Here is a 9,220-nt window from a genome sequence, read left to right as displayed (position 1 = left end):
AAGGGGTTGAGTGCAACCCTCGTCCATTGGGACGCCACAACGTGGAGTAGGCAAGTGTTATACTTGGCCGAACCACGGGATAAATCACTGTGTCTTTTGTGTTGTCTTTCTTTGTGACCATTGTGTTTTACAAAAGCTCGGTCCCTAGCCACTTGGTCATATTGCACTAACACTTAACCAAGTTTTTGTGGCTACAAGTATTTGATTTTTACAGGATCACCTATTCACCCCCCTCTAGGTGCTCTCATAAATGCGGAAACTTAAAGAGAAAAGTAGAGATGCAAACTCTCGTGGATGACGTTGATATTTTTACTAAGGTATCCTGTCACACCCGGATTTCAGGGGCACCAAGACCCGGGCGCGAACATAATCACCAGGTGTGCTGGGACCAAGTCTCACACATATGATGAATCATGGCACATGATCGAATGCCACATCTTTACTACATAATAGAAGTTCTATACAAAATAAATAATTACATTATAAGGAGACAGCGGTCCAGCAACCCAAAGTTGACTGGGAGACGACGGCCTAGACCTCTCACGAACACATCGCAGCATCCTCCATGCGCCTCATCCTGTGGTACCTGTTCTTGACCTGTGGGGGGGTGTGAGACAGCAAGAGTGAGCTCACATACGTTCATCGCTCAACAAGTTGTGGGGAATAATGTGCATGAACTCGCCAAAGGTGGGAGTTCATGAAGTGTAAGGCTGATCAATGAAATAAAGGCTGAAGCTGAGCATTGCTTTTATAAGTTGGTCAAAATTTTATTAGCAGTTACTAAGTGTAAGTAAATACCAAACCTTATAAATAATAAATAAAAGTAATAATAAAATAATCCCAAATGCAATGAAATGACAGATTAAGTTTAAGTTCCATAGATTAATCATGTGAGTGTCCGAGCCGCTCATGACCGTGAGCACGACTAGTATACCAGTTTTACGCTCTGCAGAGGTTGCACATCTTTACCCACAAGTCGTGTTACCCATTTGCCACGGAGTTGATCAGACTCCATACACCTCTACCAAGGAAGCGAGGCAGGGTACCACTACGAGGCCTTTACAAAGTTCCACTAGCTTCAGACTACCCGCTATAGTTTATAGGAAGCTCCAGTGTAGGGTTCTTGCCTGACCGCCATCGCAGCAAAATCAACCAAGGACCTCCCTACACTGACCACTCCCCTACTGCCCTTGCCCCTTTCGGGTAAGGTAGCCCTCCACTAGCTTTCCTAGTTAATCAGCCAAGGGCGTCCCATTATACCCTTGTGGTAGCACTGTTTTCCCGGGTGGTTCTCCATGTTCCCATTAACATAATGATCTTATCATGAACATAGAATAATGAACAAATAATAACAAGTGTAATCATGAGTAGTGAATACCTCTATACCCAAAACCATATAAAGCAATAGCATGTACTACCCAAAACTTTAGTAGTAAAACCAGTGTTTCAACAAGGTATAAAGATAGTTAAAATCTAGGGTAACCTATTGGGTCCCAGCAAAATTATCCTATGCAGATCATTATGAATAATAAGAACATGAATGGGTAAAAGAAGTGATCAAGGGCACAACTTGCCTGACACTTGAGATTCCAGGTGACAGGATGAACTTCAGGTGACTCGAAACCTCACTGCTAGTCGTAGCAGTACAAACAGACATGGTATAGACAAAATTAACATCACACCAAACATAAGTACAAACTGAATAATAATAATCTACGCGTCGCTACGAGATCGAGGGATCAAGAACCACTAAAATCAAAGTTACAATTAAGGAGTTATGATTTTATAAAAGATCTGTATGATTAAAATATTAAACTGTATTATAAATTGGTTAATATAATTCATAAGAGAGGTTATTCTATAAATAACTATCTAAACTTTAATTCAAGTTATAAATTGACCTTAGATCATATTCTCGTAGTCAATAGTGATAAGCAGTTTAACCAGACTAACTAACATCAGTTAACTACAGATCTAATTATAAAATAATGAGACAAGGTATAATAAATATGGTTATTGCATATTAAATATTTATACGAGACTAACGCATCTTGAACGGATCAAATCGGAGTTAAAACGAAGGAGTTAGGGATTTACAAGTTTTAAGTGTTTAATATAGAATAAATCTAGTGAATAATTTTAATTCAAGTTTCATGGCTAAACAAAGTTGCTAGGTGATAAACAACATTAAAATAAAATTAATGCCACAGGAATGGATCAAAAAGGATTTAATATGAATTTTCTATGAATTAAATGAGTTTCTGTAATTATTTTTATACCCAAAATCAATTTCTAAATTCCTTTTTCCTATTTTCATTATTTCCTGGACTACGTGCACCAATACTAAGAAGCATAAGGTTTATTCTGTAAAATCTACCAGACTCAATCGTCCTGCGGGTTATTTTTATAGAAATCGAGGGGCTCATGTGACAAATGGTTCGGGCAAAGGGGTATCTGTGATCCCTGGCCGCAAGATCTGATCTGAGCGGTCCAGATTAGATAGAGTTTCATGTGAACGGGTACGCACAACAGCTTTTGATCCCGAGATCTACGGACCAGATTTAAATAAACAATACCTGAGCGCACCCCTCCGATCAAGATCGGATGGCTCCCCACTACACCGAATCGATACGCGCCACTAGTTAATCTCGACCGTCCGTTTACCGATCTACGGCCATGACGGTCATGTAAACCTTGATTTGATCACGACCATTTCCTATCTAATCAACGGCACTCGTGTTCTCCCCTCCAGCAGACATGGCGGAGCAGAGCACCCATGGCGGCAAGTTCATCGGGTAACTCTGACCGGCAACCCAGATACCAAACAAAAATATTCTACACGCCGCAGTGAGCAAGTGAACTAGATGGGGAAGATCCATACCAAGGATTGGAGTGTCGAAGCCCTCTGCCGACGGGTGAAACGGACATGGGAGCAGGAAGCCGAGCAGAGGGGCAAGACGGGACCCTTCGATCCACCATGGCGACAGGTATGGACAGTGGCGGCGTCTGGCTCGGCGACGAAGATGACGACGTCATGGCGGCTGGTAGCGCTGCACCAAGGTGGGGTCAGGGACGACCGACACGGCCGGGCTTGAGGACGAGCGTCGAGAAGTCACGGCCGATGAGGAAAGTAGACGGCGCGAGGAGCTCGCCATGGATCTCAGCGTCCGGCTGCCATGCTGGCCGTGTGGAGTAGAGGGAGGCGCAGGGGCCGGTGGCCCTGGAGTGTTGAAGGGAGGGAGAGAGCCAGCGCTTGAGTTGCCGCGCGCCATGGAGGTCGACCTGGGGTACTGCCGTACTGGGTGGAGAAAGTACCGTGGAGGAGAAGATGGAAGGTCCATGGCGGTGCGATGGAAGAGGCTGCCTGATGCGTTTCTTTATATCCCTGAGGAATCCCTAGGACCCAAACGGCGGGGCACGATCTCGGCCACATAGCTGAGTTTGTTTCGCTCAGATCCGGATTAACGGGCATTCAATACGGGTACCGTACGAGCTGATCCAGGGAAAGGGGATGAATCTGCCGGCTGGGGCCCACATGCATGGCTGATGTCATACCATATGTCAGGATGAAGCAGAATGCCGCCAACACAATAAAGAAGAAAAAAAACGAACGTGCCCGTGGGCTGGCTGCGATTAGGACTTCGGCCAACATGTATTAGCCTAAAAAAATATATTCATTTCTATATATATATATATATTTCTTCATAGTGTATATTGTTTTCCTCCTCCCTTTTCAAATTCTATATTTTTTAACTTAAACTTGTCTTGCGAATTTAAACACAAATGCACAATTACAAGAACCTCGGCATGAGATGCATATTTCTATATTTATTTATTTGCTATTTGTCTACTTTACTTCTCTTAAGTGAGTATGCACAACAATGAATTTAAATAATTCCAAAAACACTTTCATGAAAAATACATGTATTTTTTATTATTTTATTATTTTTGCCTTATACGAATTTTAGGGCTTTACAAATCCTACCCCCTTAAAAATAATCTCGTCCTCGAGATTTGTAAGGACAGGGATGTGAAAAGCTTTACTTATAGTTTAGCCTTTAACTTCTAATTAGTTTAAGAATAATAAGTTTCATGTTAAAAGTGGTTATGAAAGCATGGGTATATATATGTATAGTCACCTGATTGTATAGGATAAAAGGTAGGTTAGGGCAAGGATAACCTAGGGTAAGCAAGTTTATGATGGGAAAGAATTCCGTGTTGAGTGGTAACGCATCGGAAGATCGAGTTTGACTTCCTCTCCTTCCTTGACGAGGTTGATCTTTTCCTTCTTGAGCCTTGGTGTCTCCTTCCGGGTTTGGGAGAAGAGGTTAACACGTAGGTAGAGCAGCTAGTTTAGTAGATGGCTATGAGATTAAATGAGATTAGTCTGAATCTGGTTTGGTTGTTTGATTCCATATGGGTGGGATAGGTTATGTAACCTATTATGTAGGTCAAGTTGTTGTGTATGGCCGAGTTGATCTAAGTCACCAATTTAGGCTTAGGGGTATGGCCTTATCTTTTGTACCAGTATTAACTAACTCTCTCTAGATTAGATCATAATAGATTAGATAGAATCTAGATTAGGTTGGTGTGACTAGATTAAACTAGTTAAGATCTGATTATTTTGGATTAGATCATGGTTGTTATACTAGGATGAGATAAGTACAGTGGTTAGGATAAGATGATTCCTTCAAGATAAGATGAATCCATTAAGATAAGATAGAGTCTTTCAAGATAAGATGGATCTATTAGGCTAGATACATTTTTAATGAGGGACAATCTAAGTTTGATTAGTTATATATATGCCTAAGTATATGCAGATGCAATTGTGGACACTACTCCACAACTCATCCCACTCAATCAAAGATCCAAATCACACAATTATCATAAGAACAAACATTGCAGCAAATAGATATGTATAAAAATAGTTTTGGTTTTTTTTGTTCTTTAAGATTAGGTCTCCTATACATAATGGTCACTTTAGCCATGGGATTTCAAAGTGTGAAATCCACATTTGTCTTTAGAAAGAAAAAGTAAGAATAATCAGAGTAAAGCGGAAATAGATGAGAAATGATCAAGATAAGCTTAGGAAAGAATCAGAGTAAGGTAAGTAGGTAAGGGTTGTCTAGTTCTATCTAGGTTTCGTCCTACAGTCAACATTCCTCTGATACCACTTCTGTCACACCCGGATTTCAGGGGCACCAAGACCCGGGCGCGAACATAATCACCAGGTGTGCTAGGACCAAGTCTCACACATATGATGAATCATGGCACAGGATCGAATGTCACATCTTTACTACATAATAGAAGTTCTATACAAAATAAATAATTACATTATAAGGAGACAGCGGTCCAGCAACCCAAAGTTGACTGGGAGACGACAGCCTAGACCTCTCACGAACACATCGCAGCATCCTCCATGCGCCTCATCCTGTGGTACCTGTTCTTGACCTGTGGGGGGTGTGAGACAGCAAGAGTGAGCTCACATACGTTCATCGCTCAACAAGTTGTGGGGAATAATGTGCATGAACTCGCCAAAGGTGGGAGTTCATGAAGTGTAAGGCTGATCAATGAAATAAAGGCTGAAGCTGAGCATTGCTTTTATAAGTTGGTCAAAATTTTATTAGCAGTTACTAAGTGTAAGTAAATACCAAACCTTAGAAATAATAAATAAAAGTAATAATAAAATAATCCCAAATGCAATGAAATGACAGATTAAGTTTAAGTTCCATAGATTAATCATGTGAGTGTCCGAGCCGCTCATGACCGTGAGCACGGCTAGTATACCAGTTTTACGCTCTGCAGAGGTTGCACATCTTTACCCACAAGTCGTGTTACCCATTTGCCACGGAGTTGATCAGACTCCATACACCTCTACCAAGGAAGCGAGGCAGGGTACCACTACGAGGCCTTTACAAAGTTCCACTAGCTTCAGACTACCCGCTACAGTTTATAGGAAGCTCCAGTGCAGGGTTCTTGCCTGACCGCCATCACAGCAAAATCAACCAAGGACCTCCCTACACTGACCACTCCCCTACTGCCCTTGCCCCTTTCGGGTAAGGTAGCCCTCCACTAGCTTTCCTAGTTAATCAGCCAAGGGCGTCCCATTATACCCTTGTGGTAGCACTGTTTTCCCGGGTGGTTCTCCATGTTCCCATTAACATAATGATCTTATCATGAACATAGAATAATGAACAAATAATAACAAGTGTAATCATGAGTAGTGAATACCTCTATACCCAAAACCATATAAAGCAATAGCATGTACTACCCAAAACTTTAGTAGTAAAACCAGTGTTTCAACAAGGTATAAAGATAGTCAAAATCTAGGGTAACCTATTGGGTCCCAGCAAAATTATCCTATGCAGATCATTATGAATAATAAGAACATGAATGGGTAAAAGAAGTGATCAAGGGCACAACTTGCCTGACACTTGAGATTCCAGGTGACAGGATGAACTTCAGGTGACTCGAAACCTCACTGCTAGTCGTAGCAGTACAAACAGACATGGTATAGACAAAATTAACATCACACCAAACATAAGTACAAACTGAATAATAATAATCTACGCGTCGCTACGAGATCGAGGGATCAAGAACCACTAAAATCAAAGTTACGATTAAGGAGTTATGATTTTATAAAAGATCTGTATGATTAAAATATTAAACTGTATTATAAATTGGTTAATATAATTCATAAGAGAGGTTATTCTATAAATAACTATCTAAACTTTAATTCAAGTTATAAATTGACCATAGATCATATTCTCGTAGTCAATAGTGATAAGCAGTTTAACCAGACTAACTAACATCAGTTAACTACAGATCTAATTATAAAATAATGAGACAAGGTATAATAAATATGGTTATTGCATATTAAATATTTATACGAGACTAACGCAACTTGAACGGATCAAATCAGAGTTAAAACTAAGGAGTTAGGGATTTACAAGTTTGAAGTGTTTAATATAGAATAAATCTAGTGAATAATTTTAATTCAAGTTTCATGGCTAAACAAAGTTGCTAGGTGATAAACAACATTAAAATAAAATTAATGCCACAGGAATGGATCAAAAAGGATTTAATATGAATTTTCTATGAATTAAATGAGTTTCTGTAATTATTTTTATACCCAAAATCAATTTCTAAATTCCTTTTTTCTATTTTCATTATTTCCTGGACTACGTGCACCAATACCAAGAAGCATAAGGTTTATTCTGTAAAATCTACCAGACTCAGTCGTACTGCGGGTTATTTTTATAGAAATCGAGGGGCTCATGTGACAAATGGTTCGGGCAAAGGGGTATCTGTGATCCCTGGCCGCAAGATCTGATCTGAGCGGTCCAGATTAGATAGAGTTTCATGTGAACGGGTACGCACAACAGCTTTTGATCCCGAGATCTACGGACCAGATTTAAATAAACAATACCTGAGCGCACCTCTCCGATCAAGATCGGATGGCTCCCCACTACACCGAATCGATACGCGCCACTAGTTAATCTCGACCGTCCGTTTACCGATCTACGGCCATGACGGTCATGTAAACCTTGATTTGATCACGACCATTTCCTATCTAATCAACGGCACTCGTGTTCTCCCCTCCAGCAGACATGGCGGAGCAGAGCACCCATGGCGGCAAGTTCATCGGGTAACTCTGACCGGCAACCCAGATACCAAACAAAAATATTCTACACGCCGCAGTGAGCAAGTGAACTAGATGGGGAAGATCCATACCAAGGATTGGAGTGCCGAAGCCCTCTGCCGACGGGTGAAACGGACGTGGGAGCAGGAAGCCGAGCAGAGGGGCAAGACGGGACCCTTCGATCCACCATGGCGACAGGTATGGACAGTGGCGGCGTCTGGCTCGGCGACGAAGATGACGACGTCATGGCGGCTGGTAGCGCTGCACCAAGGTGGGGTCAGGGACGACCGACACGGCCGAGCTTGAGGACGAGCGTCGAGAAGTCACGGCCGATGAGGAAAGTAGACGGCGCGAGGAGCTCGCCATGGATCTCAGCGTCCGGCTGCCATGCTGGCCGTGTGGAGTAGAGGGAGGCGCAGGGGCCGGTGGCCCTGGAGTGTTGAAGGGAGGGAGAGAGCCAGCGCTTGAGTTGCCACGCGCCATGGAGGTCGACCTGGGGTACTGTCGTACTGGGTGGAGAAAGTACCGTGGAGGAGAAGATGGAAGGTCCATGGCGGTGCGATGGAAGAGGCTGCCTGATGCGTTTCTTTATAGCCCTGAGGAATCCCTAGGACCCAAACGGCGGGGCACGATCTCGGCCACATAGCTGAGTTTGTTTCGCTCAGATCCGGATTAACGGGCATTCAGTACGGGTACCGTACGAGCTGATCCAGGGAAAGGGGATGAATCTGCCGGCTGGGGCCCACATGCATGGCTGATGTCATACCATATGTCAGGATGAAGCAGAATGCCGCCAACACAATAAAGAAGAAAAAAACGAACGTGCCCGTGGGCTGGCTGCGATTAGGACTTCGGCCAACATGTATTAGCCTAAAAGAATATATTCATTCCTATATATATATATATATATATTTCTTCATAGTGTATATTGTTTTCCTCCTCCCTTTTCAAATTCTATATTTTTTAACTTAAACTTGTCTTGCGAATTTAAACACAAATGCACAATTACAAGAACCTCGGCATGAGATGCATATTTCTATATTTATTTATTTGCTATTTGTCTACTTTACTTCTCTTAAGTGAGTATGCACAACAATGAATTTAAATAATTCCAAAAACACTTTCATGAAAAATACATGTATTTTTTATTATTTTATTATTTTTGCCTTATACGAATTTTAGGGCTTTACAAATCCTACCCCCTTAAAAATAATCTCGTCCTCGAGATTTGTAAGGACAGGGATGTGAAAAGCTTTACTTATAGTTTAGCCTTGACGAGGTTGATCTTTTCCTTCTTGAGCCTTGGTGTCTCCTTCCGGGTTTGGGAGAAGAGGTTAACACGTAGGTAGAGCAGCTAGTTTAGTAGATGGCTATGAGATTAAATCAGATTAGTCTGAATCTGGTTTGGTTGTTTGATTCCAGATGGGTGGGATAGGTTATGTAACCTATTATGTAGGTCAAGTTGTTGTGTATGGCCGAGTTGATCTAAGTCACCAATTTAGGCTTAGGGGTATGGCCTTATCTTTTGTACCAGTATTAACTAACTCTCTCTAGATTAGATCATAATAGATTAGATAG

The 9,220-nt window shown here is 41.8% G+C and overlaps 1 long non-coding RNA gene across 2 annotated transcripts; it reads right to left on the bottom strand.

Annotated features, from left to right (window-relative positions):
* Positions 1-273: 273 nt before the first annotated feature.
* LOC118476726 (uncharacterized) lies at positions 274-8,928 on the bottom strand. 2 transcript variants are annotated; one of them, XR_004857284.1, is made up of 3 exons: positions 7,735-8,928; positions 2,882-5,451; positions 274-1,628 (listed from the first exon to the last, which is right to left on the bottom strand). It is a non-coding gene; the product is annotated as an uncharacterized lncRNA (long non-coding RNA). The 2 variants fall into 2 exon arrangements; XR_004857283.1 differs by lacking the exon at positions 274-1,628 and having other exon boundaries at positions 4,918-6,481.
* Between the last annotated feature and the right edge of the window lie 292 nt (positions 8,929-9,220).

Source organism: Zea mays, chromosome 3 (genome assembly GCF_902167145.1).
Source record: "Zea mays cultivar B73 chromosome 3, Zm-B73-REFERENCE-NAM-5.0, whole genome shotgun sequence".
NCBI classification, from domain to species: domain Eukaryota; kingdom Viridiplantae; phylum Streptophyta; class Magnoliopsida; order Poales; family Poaceae; genus Zea; species Zea mays.
The sequence above is the reverse complement of the archived record's forward strand: the minus strand, read 5'-3'. Positions and strand labels throughout refer to the sequence as shown.